The 22,356-nt window shown below is 34.3% G+C and overlaps 1 protein-coding gene across 1 annotated transcript in view; it reads left to right on the top strand.

Moving 5' to 3' along the window:
- The window catches only part of HTR2C (5-hydroxytryptamine receptor 2C), a 173,448-nt gene that overhangs the window by 149,835 nt on the left and 1,257 nt on the right, over positions 1 to 22,356 (top strand). The window lies entirely within an intron of this gene.

Below are 22,356 nucleotides of genomic sequence, written 5' to 3'. Positions count from 1 at the left end.
TTAATTTAAAAGTGTTGGATTTCTTTTGTTAAATTTATTCCTAAATACTTTATTCTATAAATAAAATTTTCTTTTTTAAAGATTTTACTTATTTATTTAGAGAGAAGTAAAGGTAGAGAAAAAAAGAAAGAGAGAAACACCAATCAGTTGCCTCTCATACATGCCTTAAACGGGGAACAGGCCTGCAACCCAGACTGATAATCAAACTGGTGACCTCTTGCTTTGTAGGATGATGCCCAACCAACAGAGCCACACCAGCCAGGGCTAGGATTGTTTTCTTAGTTTTATTTATTGGGTTGTTTATTGCTAGTGGTAAGAAATATAATCAGATTTTGTATATTGAAATTTTATCATGCAATTTTATTGTCATTTATCAGTTATACTAATTTTTTAGTGGATTCTTTACAGTTTTCTATACACAAGATCATATTATCTGAAAATAAAGATAGTTTTGGTTTCTTCCATTCCAATATGAATGTCTTTTATTTTATTTTGTTTTCTTTTCTATTTTCCTTCTCTAGAAACTCTAGTGCAGTGGTAACTATAAGTGACCAGAGTGACCATGTTTTGTTTTTTCTCTTAGGGAGAAATCAATAGGTGTTTTATCATTAAAAGTTAGCTGTAGGCTTTCTGTAGATGCCTTTTATCAAGTTGAGTCATTCCCTTCTATTTCTTGTTTAATGAGTGTTTTTATTATAAAAAGCAGTTAATTTTTTCAGATGCTATTTACGCATCTATCAAGATGATGATGTGGTTTTTTGGTTTTAGTCTATTGATATTAAACCAACTTTGGATACCTGGAGTAAATTTCACTTGACTATACTGTGTAATTTTTTAATATGTTGCTTATTCTGTTGCTAGCATTTGATGAGTATTTTGTGTTTATACTCCTTTTTTAATTGAAATATAATTGGCATACAAATTGTTTTAGGTGTACAACATATTAAATTAATACATTTATATATTGCAATATGATTATGACTAATGCATTAGCTAACACCTCTATCACATCATTTGTTGTGCTGGGAACAATTAAGATCTCATCTCCCAGCAACCTTGAAGTTTAAAATACAATACTGTTGACCATAATCACTATGCTGTGCATTAGTTCTCTGAGACTTACTCATCTACTAGTTCCAAGTTTGTACCCTTAAACAACATATCCTCAATTTCCTCACCTCCAGCCTCTGGAAACCTCCATTCTACTATTTGTATAAGTTTGGCTTTTTTAAGATTCTTCCTATAAGTGATATCATACAATATCTGTCTTTCTCTGTCTTACTTACCTCACTTAATATAAAGGCCTCAAGGTCAGTCCTCATTGTTGCAAATGACAGTATTTTCTTTTTTTTTGTGGCTAAATAATATGTATGTATACATATCCCAACTGCTTTAACCATTCAGCCATTGACAGATACTCAAGCAACTTCAATATCTTAGCTATTGTGCCCTGGCCAATGTGGCTCAGTTGGTTGGGTGTTGTCCTGCAAAATGAAAGGTCACAGGTCGATTCATTGTTAGAGCACATGCAGGAGGCAATCAATTGATGTTTTTCACATCAATGTTTCTCTCTTTCTCCCTCTCTTCCCCTTTCTCTGGAATTGATAAAATAAAAAAAAATTAAAAATATCTTGATTATTGTGAATAATGCTGCAATAAATATGAGAGTGCTTATGTCTCTTCAAAACCCTCTTTTCATTTCCTTTGAATATATACCCAGAAGTAGAATTGTTGGATCTTATGTCAGTTCTATTGTAAATTACTTGAATAACCTTCATACTGTTTTCCACAGTGGCGATACCAATTTACATTCCCTCCAACAATGTACAAAGGGTTCCCTTATCACCACATTCTCACCAACATCCTACCTCTTGTCTTCTTGATGATAGCTATTCTAACAGGTGTGAGGTGATATCTCATCATGGTTTTGATTTGCATTTTCCTGAGGACTGGTGATGCTGAGTGTCTTTTCATGCATATATGTATTTTTTGGAGAAAAAAAAGGTCTATTTAGTTCCTCTACCTATTTTTTAAATTGGATTGTTGGTTTTATGTTACTGAGTTGTATGAGTTTATATATTTTGTATATTAATTCCTTACCCAAAATATAGTCTGCAAATATTTTCTTTCATTCCACGAATTTCCTTTTCATTTTTTTTTTGATTGTCTCTTTTGCTGTGCAGAAATCTTCTTTTTGTTTTTTTAGTTTGACATACTCCTATTTGTTGATTTTTGCTTTTGTTGTGTGCACTTTTGGTGTAATATCCAAAAAATGATTGGCAGTTCAATATCAAAGCTTTCTTGTTTTGTTTTCTTCTAGGAGTTTTATGATTTCAGGTCTTATGATCAAGCTTTTAAGTCATTTCTGGTTAATTTTTGTAATTGTTGCAAGATGGAGTGCAAATTTATTTTTCTGCATTTGGATATGCAATTTTCCCCACACCATTGTTGAAGACACTATCTTTTTCCCATTGAATGTTTTGGTTTCATGTCAGATATTAGTTGTGTGGATTAGTTTTGGGGCTCTGGGTACTGTTCCAATTGTCTATGTTGTCGGGTCCAAGACCCCCAAATAGCGAGGTAGGCTCTGGTCCAGTGGTGAAGAAAAACTTCCGCGGAGCCTTGGGAAACTTTTGCATGCTTTATTGGTGCGGTGTGGCCAAGAGTGCTGGTGGTACACTCTCGCATTTACTCTACAGTGCCATGGGCTTATATACAATTAGTAACAAAAGTGGCTTCTTGCCCATAATTATATCAGTCACTGGAAGTGGTTTACATCAGTGATTATACAATAGCTGCTGTGTCAGCTACCGGAACTCAGCTGCTGAATCAGCGATCCAGAAGTCACACTCCGGAAGTTGGCCCAACTCCATTTTGAAGTCTGAAACCTTGGCCACATACAGCCAGGACCTTCCCCTGACAATGTGCCTATTTTTATGTTCATACTATACTGTTTTAATTCCTGTACCTTAGTAGTATAGCTTGAAGTGTGATGTCTCCAGCTATATTCTTTCTCATGATTTCTTTGGCTATTCTTTGAGTCTTTTATTGTTCCATAAAAATTTTAGGACTGCTTTTTCCTATGTCTGCAAAAACAAACATTAAAGTTTTGATAAGAATTGCATTGACTCTACAGATAGCATTGGATAGTATGGACATTTGAAAAATATTAATTTTTATGATCCATGAACACACAACTTTCCATTTGTTTTTGTTCTCCGAAATTTCTTTCATCAAGTTCTTACAGTTATTTTATGCATTATTCATGTGATTAAATTTATACTTAAGTATTTTTTGTTTTTGAAGCTGTCATGAATAAAATATTTTTATCTCTTTTTCAGGTGTTTTCTTCTATAAATGCAACTACTTTCTGTATGATAATTTTAATCATAAAACTTTACTGAATTCACTTAGTTTGAACAAATTTTTGATGAGTCTTTCAAATTTTCTCCATATAAGATCACATCATCTTCACATAATTACAATGTTTTTTCTTCCTTTTTGACTTGAATACTTTTAATTTATTTGTCTTGCTTAATTGCTCTAAGATAGAGTGGTCACAAGGGTAGGGGAAAAACTTTCATTTTTTTTGTCATTTAATGTAATGTTAACTGTGGGTTTGTCATGTATGACCTTTATTATGTTGAGGTATGTTCCTTCTAGACCAAATTTGTTGAGTTTTTAAATCATAAAATGATGTTTTATGTCAAGTGCTTTTTAGCTTTCATTTTATCAACATGATGTATCACATTTATTGACTTATGTGTGTTGATTCATTTTTGCATTCTAGGAATAAATGCCACTTGATTATGGTATATGATCCTTTTCATGTGTTGTATTTGCTTTGCTAATATTTTATTGATAATTTTTGCATTAATATTCAGCAGAGATATTGGTCTATAATTTTCTTTTCATGTAGTATCTTTATCTGGCTTTGGTATCAGGGTGATGCTTTCCTCATACCATGAGCTTGGAGGTGTTCCTGCCTCTTTAATTTTTTGAAAGAGTGTAAGAAGAATTGACATTAATTCTTTTTTAAATATTGGGTAAAATTCAACATAAAACCATCTGGTCTTGGGCTTTTTGCATGTGTGTGTTGGCAGATTTTTTATTACTAATTTAATTTTTACGCTTGTTAATGTCTGTTCAGATTTGTGATTTCTTCTGGATTCCATCTTAATAGTTTGTGTGTGTATATAAGAATTTATCTACTTCTAGGTTATGCAAACTTTTTGCACATGATTGTCATTGTAGTCTCTTGATCCTATGAATTTCATATCAGTTGTAATTTCTTCTCTTTCAAGTTTTATTTAAGTCTTCTCTCTTTTTTCTTAGTTCATGTAATAATTTGTCCATTTTTTTTACTTTCTGGAAAACTAGTTCTTAGTTTGGTTGATATTTCTATTGTTTTATGGTCTCTATTTCATTCATTTATGCTCTGTTCTTTGTTGTGTTCTTCCTTTGGCTAATTTGGGGCTTAGTTTCTTTTCTTTATAATTTCTTAAGATTTAAAGTTTGGTTGCTTATTTGAGATTTTTCTATTTTCTTAACATACACATTTATCACTATAAACTTCCCTCTCAAAATTGTTCTTGCATCATCCCATAAGTTTGGGTTATTATATTTTAATTTTTATTTAGTTAGTATATTTTTATTTCCATTTTGATTTTTTCTTTGACCCATTGGTTGTTTCAGAGTGTGTTGTTTTTCAATTTCCACATATTTATTCATTTTTCAATTTTTCTCTTTTTAAAAAATGTTTATATATTTATTTTTAGAAGAAGGGAAGGGAGGGAGAAAGAGAGGAAGAACATCTGTGGGAGAGAGAAACATTGATTGGTTTCCTCTCATATATGCCCCGACTGTGAAGCAAAACCACAACCTCGACCTGTTTGCTTTGTGGGATGACGCCAAACCAACTGAGCCACACCGATCAGGGTTCAATTTTTCTCTTTTCATTGGTTTATTGTTTCTTTTTTTTTGTAAAGGTATTTTATAGTTTTTTAAATGTATTTTATTGATTATATTGTTACAATAGTTCCAATTTTCTCCCCTTTACTCCCCTCCACCCAGCATCTCCCTCCCCCAGCAATCCCCCCCCAAGTTCATACCCATGGTCCATAAAAAATAACTATCCCTCCCTCTCAGATATTAAGACTCTTTGTAATCTTGTAAAGGACAATGGGCGAAGGTCTCTGGTTTATTGTTTCATATCATTGTGGTCAGTAAAGATACTTGATATGATTTTAATCTTCTTAAATTTGCTCAGGCTTATTTTGTGACCTATCATTATATCCTGGACAATGTTCCACGTGTGCTTGAGAAGAATGTGTATTCTGCTGTGTCAGACAGAGTGTTCTATAAGTTTATTTTAGGTTCATTTAGTCTAATATATAATTCAAGTCCATCATCTTGACTTTCTGTCTGAATGAGCTATCCATTGCTAAAAGTAAGGTATAAGGTATTCTGATCCTCTACTGTTATTGTAATGATGTGTATATTTTTTCTTCATATCTGTTAGTATTTGCTTAATATATTTAGGTGCTTTTATGTTAGGTACATATATGTCTACATTGTATATCTTCTTGATGAATTAACCCTTTATCATTCTATAATGACCATCATTGTCTCTTGTTCTTATTTGGGGAATAAAATATATCTCTTCTAATATAAATATAGTTATTCTCACTTTCTTTTGGTTTCCAACCACATAGAATAACTTTTTACATCCTTTCACTTTCAGCCTATGTGTGTTCTTAAACTCGAAGTGAGACACCTGTAGACAGCATATAACTAAATCTTATTTTTTCCATCCAGCCACTCTGTACCTTTTGATAGGTGAATTCAACCTATTTACACTTAGAGTAATTATTGATATGTGAGGACTTACTAATACCATCTTATTAATTGTTTTCTAGTAGTTCTGCATTTCCATTGTTTCTTTTCCACTGTGTTTCTACCTGTCTATGTAAATTGGTGTTTTTCATGGTGGTAAGCTTTGTTTTTCCCTTTATTTATTGTTTCTGCATTTGCACTAGGATTCTGTTTTGTGGTTACAATGAAGCTTATATAAGACATCTCATAGATAAAACAGTCCATTTTAAGCTGAGAGCAACTTAATTTTGATCATCTACAAATGCTATACTCTTTTACTCCCACTTTTACATTTTGAAAGTCATTACTTACCTTTGTTTTATTGTGTGTTTGCTAGCACATTATAATATAGCACATTATAATAGTTATACTTATTTTTAATTCTCTCTTGATTTGACCTTAATGTGATAGTCAAATTGTTAACCCACCACCTTATTTAGCATTCTCTAAGTCTGCTTGTGTGTTTATCTTTACCAGTGTTTCTATGCTTTCATACGTTTTCTATCACTGATTTTTAGCATCTTTTCATTTCTGCTTGAACAACTCCTTTCAGCATTTTTTGCAAGGTTGGTCTAGTGATAATAACCTCCTTCAGCTTTTGTTTGTCTAAGGAAGTCCTTTTTTCATATAATGGATAAATTTGCTATATAGAACATGATTAGCTGGTATTTTTTTCTTTCAATACTTTGAATGTCTTTCTTCTCTACCCTGGCACGGAAGATTTCTACTGAGAAAAATGCTGATTGCCTAACAGGAGGAGTGGTCCTTTGTAGGTTACACTCTTTTTTTATCTGGCTATTTTTAGCGTTCTTTCTTTATCCTTGAATTTTGATAGCTTCACTATAATATGTCTTGAAGATGTTCGTTTAGCTTGAAGATGATCTACTAGCTTGATAAACTTGGATATCCAATTCTTTCACCACAACAAACCAGTTCTCTCTCCAGAATTGGGAAGGTCTTAGTTATTATTTTTGAAAATATATTTTATTCTCCCTCTCTTCTGGAAGCCCAATTATTCTAATATTTGTCCTTTCGGTAGAATCCCATAGATCACATATTCTTTCTTTTATTTTATTTAGTTGTTTTTTTATTTGTTCTTCTCTAACTGGTTTATTTCAAAATTTCTATTCTCTAACTTATTTTGTCTTTCATTGCTTTACTATACTGTAGATGCTCTCTAATGCATTTTTCACTTCATTCCTTAAGTTCTTCAATTCTAGAAGTCTTGTTTTTTTATGATTTCTTGTTATTAATATCTCATTTTTATCATATTTTTCAAGGTTTTGTTAAATTGCCATCTTGAGTTTTCTTGTAACTGATTGAATTTGTTCAAAATAGTTATTTTGAATTCTAGATCACAAAATCACTTGCCTTTGAATTGGTTATGAAAGAACTCTTTTTTCTTTTAATGATGGTATATTTCCTTAATTTTTCTTTATTTTTTTTATAGTTGAACATTACTGGTTTTGCATTTGACATAGCAGACGCCTTCATAAAACTTTGCTAGTTGCCTTCAGATGCAATGTTCTGTCCTGTGGTATTGCTGTTATCTGGGGTTTTTCTCTGCCTTATGTGGGTAAATCTGCTTTACTCTTTTTGCTTCCTCTTTTGACAGAGTTCTGAAGCATTTATGTCTTCTCTGGTTCTTAAAACTTAGGAGGCTGGCTACTAGAAACTTCTCTTGTTTTTCCAGAAGGTGGTGCTATAGCTCAAGTTTGTAGTTTCTACCTTGCTCACAGGCCTGTTCTCTGAGTACACTCCCTTTCCAACAGAGTTCTCTTTCTCTGACACACAGGGGAGCAAGCACAAGAAACCAAACACTTTACTCATTTCCTTTCCCCCTTCTGTGATATTATTGTTATACATACAATAGTATACCAATAAATTTAGAAACACAATTATATATTGTAATTATTACTTTATATAATTTTATATCTTTTAAAGAATCTAAGATAGGAAAACGTTTAAATATATAGTATTTGTTTTATTAACCTTCTTAACATTTTAGATACTTTCATTTTTTTCATGTGAATATAAGTTACTATCTAGATGATTTCTTTTGACCAGTATATTGTTGTTGCCACCTACCTCCTTTGTGCTGTCACTGACAATATGTTACATTTCTATATGACATATAGTCAATACACTATGTATATATTTATACATTTTTAAATCAGTTAAGAAAAAAATATTTGCATTTATATATAGTTTTAAAGATTTTATGTATTTATTTTAAGAGAGAGGGGAAGGGAGAAACAGAGGGAGAGAAACGTCAATCTGTGGTTGCCTCTCACGTGCCCCCAACCGGGGGCCCAGGCATGTGCCTTGACTGGGAATTGAACTGGTGACCCATTGGTTAGCAGGCCAGTCCTCAATCCACTGAGCCACACCAACCATGGTGCACTTATGTTTTTATAATTTTAAAATAACCATTACAGATGTTCCTTGTATTTTGTGTATATTTATATTAGTAGCAACTGGCATCACTTGCTTTCAGCTTGAAGAAACTCCTTTAGTATTTATTTTAAGACATGTCTTCTGGACCAAATTCTTGTGGGGAATGACTTTATTTAGCTTTAATTTTTTGAAACATAAATTTACTTAATATCAGCTGTTGCAATGACATTTTTCTTCTTCACCTATTTTGAATGTTACCTCACTACCTTCCCCTCTCCATTGTTTTTAATTACAAATAAGGTGTTTATGTAATTATGGTTCCATTGTATACATGAGTCATTTTTCTCTTTGCTACTTTCAAAATTATCTTCTTGTTCTGGCTTTTAGCATTTTGACTAAGATGTGTCTTTTTGTGGATTGCTTTGCATTGATCTAACATGGAATTGATTGAATTTCCTACATGTATAGATAATGCATATTCAATACATTTAGGATGTTTTCAGCCATTATTTCTTTTTTTTTAAAGTATACTCTATTGTTTATGTTGTTACAGTAGTTCCAATTTTTTTCCCTTTCCTCTCCTCTGCCCAGTACCCCTCTTCCCTCCAGCAATCCCACCCTCCTTAGGTCATGTCCATGGATCATGAATATAAGTTCTTTGGCTTCACCCTTTCCTATATTATACTTAACTTCCCCCTGTCTATTTAGTACCAACCGATTATGCTTCTTAATCCCTCCACCATTTCCCCATTTCTCCCCCCTCCCCCCTCCCAGCTGATAACACTCCAAATGATCCCCATACCTATGATTCTGTTCCTATTCTGGTTTGCTTAGTTGTGAGTTTGTTGTCATTTTAGTGTTCATAGTTTTGATCTTCTTTTTCTTAGTAAGGCCCTTTGACATTTCATATAATAATGGCTTGGTGATGATGAACTCCTTTAGCTTCACCTTGTCTGGGAAGAACTTCATTTGCCCTTCCATTCCAAATGATAGCTTTGCTGGATAGAGTAGTCTTGGTTGTAGGTTGCCTTTCATCACATTGAATACTGCTTGCCAGTCCCTTCCTGCCTGCAGTGTCCTCTGAGAAATCAGCTGATAGTCATATAGGCACCCCCCTGTAGGCAACTCTCGACTTCTTTCTTGCTGCCCCCAGGACTCTGTCTTTATCTTTCACCTTTGGCATCTCAATCATGATACCCCTGGGCTCAGCTCGCTTGGGACCCTCCATGCTTCCTGGACTTGTATGTCCTTCTCCTTCACAAAATTTGGGAAGTTTCCCTCATTTTTTTCAATTCTTGCTTCCTCATTCCACACTGGTTGACAGTTTTTTTCTTCCTTATGTTCCAAATCATTGATTTGAACCCTAGCTTCCTTCCCTTCACCATTGGTTCTGTGTGGATTTTCCTTTGTTTCACTTAGAATAGCCTTCACTTCTCTTATGCATTTGCCATACTCAAGAATATCTGTCAAGCCTGTATCTTTCTCACCAGTGTTTTGAATTCTGCCTCTGTTAGGTTGTCTATCTCCTCATCTGTTAGGTTGACTATCTCCTCATCAATTAGTTCTCCCACTGGAACCTTGATCTGTTCCCCCTTTTGAGCCATACTTCTCTGTCTCCTCATTCTGACAGGCTCCTGTGTTTGTTTGCCTCTGCATCCCAGGTAGAGCTGTCGCTCCTGTTACATTGTAAGGGATGGAGCCTTAGGGATTCGTCAGTACCGAGCGACCTGTTTCATCACGTTGTGGCACTGTATGTGGGGGAGGAGTCTGAGAGGGAACAATGCCGCCTGCCCAGCACTCGCCCCTTTTCCAGGCACCTCTCCCACCTCTGCACCAGACTGGCACTCCTCTAGTTGCTGCCCTAGCCGTCATTCCGAGTGGGTGGGTCTACGGATGTTCTAGGACTGTGGGGACCCTTTAACAAGCAGACTCTGCTGAGACTGGCAATCTCTGCCTCCACCCCAACCCCCACTGGTCTGCACAGTCAGAAGCAATGAGGCTTGATTTTCTCTGGTGCTGGGACTGTGAGCTGCTAGGTCCAGTGAGGAGCTGGGAATGCTCCCCAGGTGTCCCTCCTGACTTTTTTAAATGTGTGACTGCGCTTTCTGCTGGCCTGCCACTGCTGCCACCGCTGCTGCCATCACCACACTGTGTCCTCTCCGCCCCAGCTCCACCCCTCCTACCTGTCTGGATGAGTATTTCTTCTTTATATTTTTGTTTGCTGGGCTTCCATGCACTTTGGGCTTTCATGCACTTTGATTTTCTGAAATTTATGGTTGTTTCTAGTTTTGAGGTAGTTGTATTCCTTCTTAGTTGTGGAGGGTGATGCAGCATGTCTGTCTACACCTCCATCTTGGCCAAAAGTCTTAAATATTTCTTCATTCTCTCTCTCTCTCTCTCTCTCTCTCTCTCTCTCTCTCTCTCTCTCTCTCTCTCTCTCTCTCTCCCCCCCCTCTCTCTCTTCCCCTGTCTCTCCCCACCCCACCCTCTCTTCCTCTCTTTTTCTCTTCTCTCCATCTGGTATTTCCATTATATTGGTTACAGTGTACTTAATAGTGTCCCACAGTTCTCTGAGATTCTATTTATTTTTCTTCATTTTTTCTATTGGTTCTTTGGCTTGTATACTTTTTATCAATATATCTTGAAGTTCACAAGTCTTTCTTCTGCCAGTCTAAATATACTGTTGAGACCCTCAAGTAATTTTGTTTTATTTGAGTTATTGTACTTTTGAACTCCAGAATATCCATTTGCTAATTTTTTAAATAATTTCTATTTCTATTGATATTCCCTATTTGATACTACATTGTCATCATATCTTCATTTTCTTTATTATAGTTTCCTTTAATCCCTTATATATATTTATAATAGCTATTTTCAAATATTTCTTAATCTGACTACTTTTTGCTCTCACAAGTATTTTTTAGATTGCTTTTATACCAATGGATGGATCATGCTCTGTTTGTTTGGTGGGTTTTGCAGGTCTTATAATTTTTTTGTTGAAAAGTAGACATTATAGATAATATATTTTAGCAGTTTTTGGAAGCTGACCCCCATCCAGGGATTGTTATTATTATTTGCTTTTAATTTATTTAGTAATTGATTGGATTATTTTAGTCATGTCTATTCTTCCCCTTGCATGTTTAGTCTCTTCTGTTATTCTGGAGGGAAGCACAGGTTTGGTACACCCTCAATCAGCCTGGATATCAATGACAAGGCTCTCTTTGCTGTTGTTTCCTTTTAACCACACCAACTATTAAGCTCCACTAGTTGCTGACTGGTTGTTATATTGTTTGCAGCAAGGCCATGGGCCATATGGCCTTAGAAGGTATTTAACCATGTACTTACTTTTTCTTCATTATTTCTTCTGTCCTTCGTTGTTTCTCGCTTATTTGAATTTCTAGCTCATGTCATTTTCTTTCGACCAGAAGAACTTGCTTTAACATTTCTCATAGTGCTGGTCTGCTACTAATAATTCTTCCTGATTTATTTTTGTTGTTGTTGTTATCTGAAGATGTTTTTATTTCCTCTTCAATTTTGAGGGATATTTTGCCTGGATATACAATTATTGGTTGATAGTTATTTTCTTTCAACCTTTTGAATTTCACATTTTCACATGTTCTGGCTTTCATATTTTCTAAGTCAGCTGATGTTATTGTTTCTTTGTATAATTATGTCTTTTCTCATGGCTCTTTCTAATTTTTTTACTATTAACTTTAGCAATCTATGATTTTCAAGTATGACTTTATTTTATCTATCGTACTGAGAGTTTGTTCAGCTTCATTAAAATGTGGGTTAAAGTTTTTCACCAATTTGAGAAAGCACTGGCAGCGATTTCTTCAATCTCTCTTTGTGCTGACTTCCTCTCTGTCTGGGACCCCAGTTACACATATATGGGCCACTTGATATCATCTCCTAAGTCTCAGACTTTGTTAATTTTTTCCCTTTTGTTTTCTGCTCTCTGGTTCTTCTGGCCTTTGAAATATTAAATTTTGCCATGCATTGATTCTTGTTGGGGTGGGTTTGGTTATAGGGTTTTATAAACCTTATACTTTCCACTTGGTATTTTTGTAGTTGCCATTTCTTTTCATATTATTATCATGCCAGTAATTAATGCCACATTTTTATCTAGTTCATTGAACAATTAAAATACCTGCTTTGATATCTGGTCTTTTTAAAATTTATTTTTATTGAGCTATAACTGATATATAACATTATATTAGTTTTAGGTGTGCAACATAGTAACTACATATTTGTATGTATTGTGAAATGATCACCACAAGAAGTCTAGTTAACAACTATCACCATATATAGTTATAAAGTTTTTTTATTTTGTTGTAATGAGAACTTCTAATATCTGAGATCTGATCTTTTAAATCCAACACTTGTGACCAATACAGTTTATTTATATTGACTTCTCTTTGTTTCTGATTCAGTTCTCATTTCTCTGTTTCTTTGGATAGCCAATGACTTTTTATTTAAAAATGGGTATTGTTACATATTGTGATACTCATACTTTGTTTTCTCTAATAAATAAGTATTGTTCTATCTTCTAGTAGGCAGTTATCTTTCTGGACTCAAACTAAAATATCTCCTTGCAATATGGAGCATCTAAAGCTTCTGCTCAGTTTCCTTGGCTTCCAGCTACTTTTTTTTTTTTTTTTTTTTTTTTAGTGTTCCTACAATATTTTCTTCTCTGCCTATGTAGTTTAAAGATCAGTCAAGGATTGGGGCAGAGTTTATATATGGATTTAAACGTTGCTAATATATTACTAAGGAATTCTGCATCTATGTACATTAATGATATTATTCTATGTATGTCCTGTCTGATAAGATCCTTCTCAGGTTTTCATATCAGTTATGCTGGCCTCATGAAGTTAGTTAAAGATGTTTCCTCATTTTCAATGATCTGAAATCATTTGTGTAAATTTTATAATATTTCTCTCTTAAATGTTTAACAGAATTCACCAATGATACCATGTAAATCTCATTTCATTTTTTGAAAAATGTTAAAATATTGATTTAATTACTTGGATACATAAAAAGTAATTTCAACTTCTTACTTCTTTCATTTTGATTCACTCTAGTTCATAGCCAGTTATGTAAGGCAAATATAAATAAAGATAATAAAAGCAGGAAAAAGTTTAAACTTTTATACTTGAGGATATCATCTATGTGGGAACTCTTAAGTAACTTGCAAAAAAAAAACTTTACTAATATCAGTAACTAAATTCATCAAGGTAATACAATATCACGTTAATGTACCATACAAAAATAAATTTTATTTACATACACTAAATACAATTGGAAATATGTGAAAATACTCTACACTACAAACTTCAAGGCATTGTATAGAAGAATTAAGGCAGACTAATTAAATGGAAAGATATTCCATAACATAATATTATCCATTTCTTGCAAAAACTGACATGGCGATCCCAAAATTTACATGCAAATACAAAACACTGAGGATAGTGAAAATAATTTTGAAAAAGAAAACTAAAGTAAGAGCACTTACACGATCTGACTTTAAGACTATAAAGCTAAAGTAGGCAACAGAATTGTTGCTGGCAAAGGAATAAAGGAATGAATGCAATTTTTCAAAAATAGTTTAGAAAAAACACATACACAACTGAATATCAAAAAATGTGCCAAAATAATTAAAGATGTAAAATAGTTTCTTCAACGAATGTTCTGAGACCTATGTATGCATTGATATGAAAAACATTAACCTTGATCTCGATCTCATACTATGTAAAAGTTACTTTAAAAACAAATATATATTTAAATAATTTTCTTCATCCAGGTAATAATTCTGTTCTTTTACCACCTAACGCTTCTCACTACTATTTATCCTTCTATCACCTTTTCATATAGGCCCCTGGTAATTTCTGTCACTCACTCATACTACTATCTCCTCTAATAGAAAGCAACAACCATTTTTTTCATAATAGCCGTTTTTTTGTCCTAATGTAATTCTTCCAGCTGTTTCTGACTTTGCCTCTTCAGGGTCTTATATTCATGTGGAAGCTAAAAAATTAATATTTTCCCTCCCACCTTCTAGTTCCTCTCTAGCTGGGCTAATAATGAAACAAAGAGATTAACAGGAAATATCAAATTTTAATACATGGGCATGTGGAATTCACATAAGCATGAAAATCCCAAACACTGTGAGGTAAAATTGGGTATATATATCATTTTGGACAAAGGAGAAGGAGGGGAGGCGGTAATGGGTGATCTAATTACCAGGCCCTGTTTGATCCTTCCTATCTACCATACTTAATTCACATTAGGTTTAGGTGACTGTGTTAAGATTTCTCTTTTGGAGCCAGGCTTTCCACTGAAATCTCTTAGTCAGGAAACGGGGGAGGGTCCAAAGTTTCTGCATCTTTCTTTCTTAGTAACCAGCTTAAAATCAGTATTCTAAAAGGCAGAACTTTTGGTTCCTTTCAGTCATCATCTGTAACTTTTCTTTTTTGTATCTTAGAATTCTTCCATTCTACTGGCTCTCAGCTTTAATGTATATGCACATTCTTGCACATTAAATATAATCTTTAATGTCCTCAGACTTCACTAGCTTGTGAGTAGTGTAGAAGAAAAAAAATTGTTTTTCTTTCTACCTTTCTGAGTTCCTAGTGTAGACCCTCTGTAATAAAAGATTAACAAGAAAAATACAAACAGAATTTTAATAACATGTATGCTTTAAATATACATGGGAGATATACAGAAAAACTGAGTAAATGCCCCAGATGGTGCAAGCCACCATCTTAAACACTGTCTTCAGCTGAAAACAAAGATATTGGGTTAGAAGCTGTCAATTATAAAAGGTTACAAGGAAAATCACAGTAAATAAGGGTAAGGTTTGTTATGCAGTTTTAAGAGTAATCCTTCTTTTCCTGGGACTGAGAGGGAGACATTTACAAATAGAGATTTCCTTTATAAATGCAAATTTCCCCTACAAAATGCTAACTTCTCTATTTTCAGAGCCTCTCTTGTGTCTGCCATTTCTTAATCCTTGTGCCAAAAATGTATATTTTGGGGTGGCATATTCTGCTACCTTTCAGTGTTAATTGTGGTCATATTTCATTGCTACTTCAAATTTCACTTCCTCATGTGCTCAGGTATATTGTAGTTGAATACTAGGACCTCTTCCACCTGCTTCTCTGCAAATTCTTTTCCAATAATATGTTGCAAAACATATTCCTAAAGCTAAAAAGAACCTTGAAGTTCAATGCTGACTCTGAACTTCCTCTCATTAGTTCATTGACTGTCTGCTCATGCTTTCCTGTTTACAAGCTCTCTCTTTTAGTTCAACTTCCCTCAAATTCATTTAAGATCTCTTACCACTGTTTTGCAATTACTATTTTTTATTTAAACATGCCTATGTTCTTACTATTGTTACTGGGCTAAAGGGGCCCGTTTGCCTGACTGCTTTATGGAAGCCCAATTAAGACACGAACAGGAGCTTGCAGCAAAGAAAGTAAGGGTTTATTTTTGGGAAGTGGCCCATGTCCAGGGACAACTGAGCTAACAATGCTCAAAGATCTGGCTCCTTGATGACTTCCAGGGGATGGGTTATTCAGGGGAAAATTATTAATCATGGTGACTAAGGGAGTTAGGGTCGTGGTCAGGGGCATGGTCTCATTGATCAGCCCTCACTAGGGAAGGGGTAGGTGATTAGTGCCTCTGGCCCTGGTGTCAGCCATGGCATTGCTGCTTCTGGTCTCACTGCTTTTCTGGGTCTGGAGCTGAAACAAAACTGATGTCTAGATGTTATCTCTAGTTTGATGGAAACTGTCTCTCAGGTCCATAGACCTGAGGCTTTGTTCCTAAGATTATTTGATGCTGATCTGAGCCTCATCATCCTGAGGGCTTGGTGATTAAAAGCATAAACTTGCAAGGGAGAAGGAGGCAGGTGGGTCAGGGCACTGGATGAGTCCAGTTTGAATCAAAGGAATTAAAGGAGAAAAGGTCATATTAAAAAATGCAACTTCTATGCTGTTACACTATTCCTAAGCTAAAAATAACCCTTAAAGTTCAGAGCTGACTCTGAACCTGAATGAATTTCTTAAAATTCTCACTGCACTAATACCATACTGATGCTTTTTTCCCTAATCAGTAATAGTTCATTACCTGCGAACGTAGGAGCAGCACTGCTTGTGTTTGTTTTGTCTTCTCTGTTCTCTGAAAACAGCTCCTTCATCTTCTGCTGTCAACTCCCATGTTCAAGGGCTTCACTTACTATACCATGAGGCAAGAGACCACCATGTCAGCTTGACATTGTGTGGTCCTCTTAGGTGTCCTTGAAAAAATTCTTCATGCAGATAAATACCTCTGAGATACCCTGCAGTTTAGTAATAATTCCCTTACAGCATGTTTTCATTTTGATGTTTGCCAATCTGTTCCAGGAAATTTAATCTATAATCTCTCCTTTTTCATATCATTTATTATTCATCTGTTGGCAATCCATACTGTCTTCACTATTCCATTGTAATTGTTCTCCCCATAATCACCAGTAACCTCATTGTTTTCAAAGACAGAGAAAATGTTCAAACACTAGACCCCTCTGTGGCATTTGATCCCATTGAGAATGCTTTCTTCAGAACATTCTCTCTCTTTGCCTGTTACAATTTTTTGTTCACACTGAATTATTTTACCTACTGATTATGTGCTGTTGATACTCATCTTGCATATGTTACTCCTGGTAATTTGGGCATCTTGCCGGGAGATGGTAAGAAGCGCTTATTCAAACCAGGCTCATACATGTACTGACAATGTCAACTATATAACAACTGTTGTCTGTCCATCAGTGATTTTAAGACACTATCAGTTGTAAGAAGTATCACACTTTCAAAGGTGTTAAAATCTGAAAGGAATGAGCATCTAAGAATCATTGGCATATGGTATTATTACATTATTGTTTAAAGAGAACTGATCTGTGTTGCTTGAATTCAAGGCTATAAGAAATAACATGAACATCATTATACATTCTCTGAACTTGCATTATTTGCAATAAAATCACCTAACTGAGTTATTTTATGGCTTTAATGAGTCTGGAATGAGATAATTCATGTAAAGTATGTAATACTGATACAGTTTCAGAGTCAGTAAGCACTCAGTAAATGATAGTAGTAATAGTAGTAGTAACATTAGTCTTCATAATAGTCATAGTAACACATAATATTGTCAATAAAAACTTGACTATAACTATGTTACTGAATTCAATATTTATAAAATGCTAAGGCCATATATATTTATTGAAGATATTTTTTACTCTTAGTTTAAGTAATCTTAATAAATAATAATCACTTCTCAGTGCTTTTGATGAGATAATGCATGCAAAATAGTTGACTGTTTATTGGTTAAAATAGCACCTGATACTTTCAACAGAACGTGAAATATAACTTAGTTTTGTTGTTTCTAAAATTCTAAAGATTATATAGACTTATTGTAGTTAATTTCAGAAAGATTAAGTGATTTTACTTAATTCTTTCTTTATATGTTTTATCTGGATTGAATAATATTTGAAAGTATATAATAATTATAAAATAATTGACTTAATTTGTAACAAGAAGTACACAGTAAAATATATTATCAGTGCAATTGTTATTTGTACCAAGTATTTTTTATGGTAGTTCACTTTTTACTTTTTCTCCTTGGCCAAATCAAAGGTTTTAAATTATCAAAGATTGCTCCATTATACTTGCTAAACTTACTTAACTTTTCTGAAGTTAACTTCACCCAATAATATGTGTCTTTCTGAATTTTTATGAGAATGAATGAGATAATGCATGCAAAGTATTTTGTTGCTATTACTGATGTGTTTATATTTACCTGACATTATAATGTCACCTGAATTTCTATTGGTTGAAAAATTTAAAATACTGGGAAAGACTTAATACATTTGCTGAACTTAACTCTCTAAGGCTAAAATAACTTCATCCATTAACATAGAATATCAGTTCTCAAACTCTTTGGTGTCAGGGCCCCTTTATAGTACTATCAAAATAATTGGAGACCACAAGAAGTTTTTGTTTACATGGCTTATATCTGTTGATACTTATTATATTACAAAGTAAAACTAATAAATATTTAAAATGTTTATGAATTGTCTCATTTTAAATAACAAGAATAAGGCTGTTTAATGTTAACATAAATGCCATATTTTTATAAAAACTAACTATATTTTCCCCAAAAAATAAGAAAGAAATCAGGCATTATTTTACAGTTTTGAAAATCTCTTTAATGTTTAGTTTTATGGAAAGACAATTGGATTCTCATACATGCATCTACATTCAACCTATTGTGATATGTTGTTTGGGCTGAAGTTTATAAAGAAAATGCAGTTTTAAAAACAAATAGTTGGAGAAGAGAAACCTAGCAAACTCTCGAAAAGTCTCAGAGACCCTCAGGGTCCTTGAACCACACTTTGAGAACTGCTGACAAATATCTTTAATTTTTAAAGTATTGAATAAGATAATTTATGCAATATATATTGTTATTCATGCTACTTTAGTGGTTGCTATTATTTATAATTTCCAGATATTCTCAAAGAACTTGAGTTTCTTCTTGTTTTGTTGACTGCATTCATGGTTTCTAAAAACAAAAACTTACAATAGTATAAATTTGGTAAAGAAGTTAAGCTACTTTACCAAATAATATCTGTATTAACCCAATTGAGATAATTAATTCTACATCGGTAATGTAGTAATGTGCATGGTTTAGTGCCTGGCACATACGATAGACTCAGTAAAAACCAACTTTAGAGTTACTCTTTATTCAGTGTACATAAAATTATACAAATAGATGTTGGGGATAAAACTGGCCTCAAATATAAAAAAAAAAAAAAAAAAAAAGCTTCTGCTCATCTGGAATCACTCTGCTACTCTCTCTTGTTGTCCCTTGACAAGGCCTACTTTTAGGCCCTAGAATCCCTTAGGAAAAAGAATAAGTCTTTTAACAGAAGCAAGTTCACACCACTTCATACCTGGGCTCTGAGTAATGCTGATGTCCACTGATCTTAGCATCAGTGTGTGAGGCTTTCTCCAGAGACTTCAGGTGTCTCTAAGAATACCTAGAAGATTGTGCATCATTTCCTGTGGGGGTTGAGTCTCCACTCCAGCACTTGTTTCCTGATTGTAGATATGTCTACTCCATCAGGATTTCTGCAGACTCTAGTTCCCACATTGATGGCAGGCACTGGAAGAGGAAATTAGAAAGGGAGAAGGTCCCCTATACTCCTCCTCTGGTCTTGTTACAGGATCCTGAGAAAGTATAACCATTTTTTCAGAAAATGGACTTCTTCCCTATAATTATATCAAAGTGATGAGTGTTTCCACTTAACAGTCCAAGTGTTTTGTTCTGGAGGTAATCATTTTCAAAATTAGCAGTGGCCACTAAGTCTTAGAGACTGTTCTGATCTAAGGTCTAATAGGGATTCCACTGTCAGTTTCACAAAGGACCTCTATGTTTTCTTTTTCTTTTTACAATTTTAAAAATTTTACTAAGCTATGGTTATGGAGACTTTCAAAGAGTATAAAAGTAGATAGAATTATAAGGTGAGTCACCCCAAAACCCAGAATTTATTATTAAAAAATGTATATTTATTCTTACATGTTGAAACTTCAGTAACCTTCAAAGTACTCTCCATCTGATGCACTACTCCAATCGAGACTTTTTTCCCACTGCTCAGAACAATTTTGAACTCGTCAATTTTGATGCCTTTAAGTGCTTCTGCCATTTTTTTGTTTTACCTTTCCACACTGGCAAAACGTTTCCCTTTGAGGACTTTTTTCATCCAGAGAAACAAAAAAAAAGTCACTCAGGACAAGATCAGGTGAACAGGGAGGGTGGGAAATGGGGGCCATGCTGTTTGGGGTAAAAAACTCCTGAACACTCAGAGCATTGCAGACAGGTGTACTCATAAATCACCCATCATGAAATAGGCAAACACATTAAAAGAGTCTTCAAAAAAAATTCACATGAGCCAAATGCAGCATCTCACAACAATGCCAGCTGGTACACTGATACAAATTGGTTATTAGAACATTCACCTAGTGAAGGAAGCCTATACCACAAGGGGCCCACCCTCCAGAAGATAAGTCCAATTTCTTTTGTATCCTGCCTAGTATATAATAAGACCTATATATTCATCATCTAGCTCCAAAATTTATCAATTTATGGACCATCTTGTTTCACCCATTCTTCCATCTACTTCTCCATCCATATTATTTTGAAATAAACTCCAAACAATATAATAGTACATCCACAAATATTTCAGCAGGTTTATCTAAAAATATAAGAATTATTTTTCTACATAATCACAATGTCAACATCACTCTTAAAAATGAATGAGCAAAAATTATTTAATATCATGAAAAGGCCAGTCATTGCTCAGAATTTCCAGCTGTGTCATGAATATTTTTTAAAGTTTGTTTGCATCAAGAGCCCAAGGAGGTTCACATATTATACTTGCTTGATAGGTCTTTTAATTCTCTTAATCTGTAGGTTCTCTGTCTAATCTTTTTCTCTACTAAATTGTTTTGAAGAAAACCTTCCCTCTTTCCTTAATCCCTTATTAGCTTCCTTACCTCCAGAAAACTTCCTTTAGCCTAATCCTTCACGAAAACCTTTCAATAAGTCAATACCTGCTTCTTTCCGGCAGGCTTGCACTACACCTTTTCTAGAGATTTCCTTACATTTATGACTTTTGATCAAAAGTTCTAATGACATAAGCTGGCAGCATTCTTACCTGTGTGGTTCTGTTGTGCTCTGTATTCCCAAAAGTCTACTGAAAGTCCTCCAAGCATTTAAATAAACTTGGTGAAAATTACCTTCTGATACTTGCCACTCTTCCCATCCAGGCTTAAAGGTTTCTTCACCAGAATCTTGGACTGTATTACCTGAGGATACTTTCTGGTTTTTGTATCTCCTAGTTTTTATAGCCTTTCTTACTTTTTTGGATAGCATGCCTAGGTTCGAATTGTAGGGATGCCCACTGCCCTGAGTAGTATTGTCACATCTATTGCTGCTTCTCACACCATCACTTGGTCTCTTTTTTTCTTGCATAAGGCCACTCATTTTAGAAATTCACTGTCTGAAGAAGAAGGCTTAAATATCACTTTTCAAACATCCTCATCGAGCTCTCACACACAGAAAAAATATTAACCACTTTTTCCCTCTTGATCATCCAGTCACTTTATACCTGAGAAAGTATATTAAGGTGAACTGTTGGAACTTTCCATTTCAGATTTGTTTCCTCTGTATTCAAAAGCTAGCAACGATCTCTGAGAGTGCACTTTTCTGTTCTCACAGTTTATAGTGTAGATGTCCATCAGCCCAGGATTCCTAATAATAATCACTGATAGAATCCTAAAACTGAAATCTGAATTTTCCCAGGCTTAAACTTCCTGTGGACACAAGAGAGAATAAATTAACATTAGGATTTGAATTTTACTTGCAAGTTATCCCTACTTATTGGTGCAGGACCTCTACAAGATGTGCCATAGTGATTTCTGAAAATTTCCATTTTTCTTACTTATGCTTGGGCACAAGATCGCCTTCTGCTCCCACACTTTCTGCTTGGGATCCTATTTATTATTGGAGGTGCTTACCTAGAATACTACTTCTCAGTATTCTTAAAAAACAAAAGTGCTCAAATTTCACACAAAAATAGGAGGGCTGCCATCTCTTCCAACTGCATTTCACTGTCTCTTGACCTTAAAACACTGTTGCCTATGCCCAGAGTCTCATTAAAACTCTTGCTAAAACAAGAGTCCTTTCAATTTCTGCTTATACAATACTTCCGCATAGTAGTCACATCAAGTCCCTGTAGCACATTCGGGGCCACACTGTCCTCTCCATTTCTAAAAGCTCCAGATTACCCAGGCCCTGTCTCCAAAGGACTTACACGTAAACTTTCCTCCTCTTGACCCCTATCTTCAGGAAAGAGGGTAGTGTAAATGCATGTTAACTCAAAGCAAGCCCAACCCAACCCTGATACGCTATTATTACTCCTATAAGTGATAAACACATCATTTTTTTATTGCATTTGGAAGATGATAGGCTAAAAAGGAATTATTGGATTTT

Source organism: Furipterus horrens, unplaced genomic scaffold, assembly GCF_987537825.1.
Source record: "Furipterus horrens unplaced genomic scaffold, mFurHor1.1.pri manual_scaffold_17, whole genome shotgun sequence".
NCBI lineage: Eukaryota > Metazoa > Chordata > Mammalia > Chiroptera > Furipteridae > Furipterus > Furipterus horrens.
This window is presented reverse-complemented; position numbering and strand designations above follow the sequence as displayed.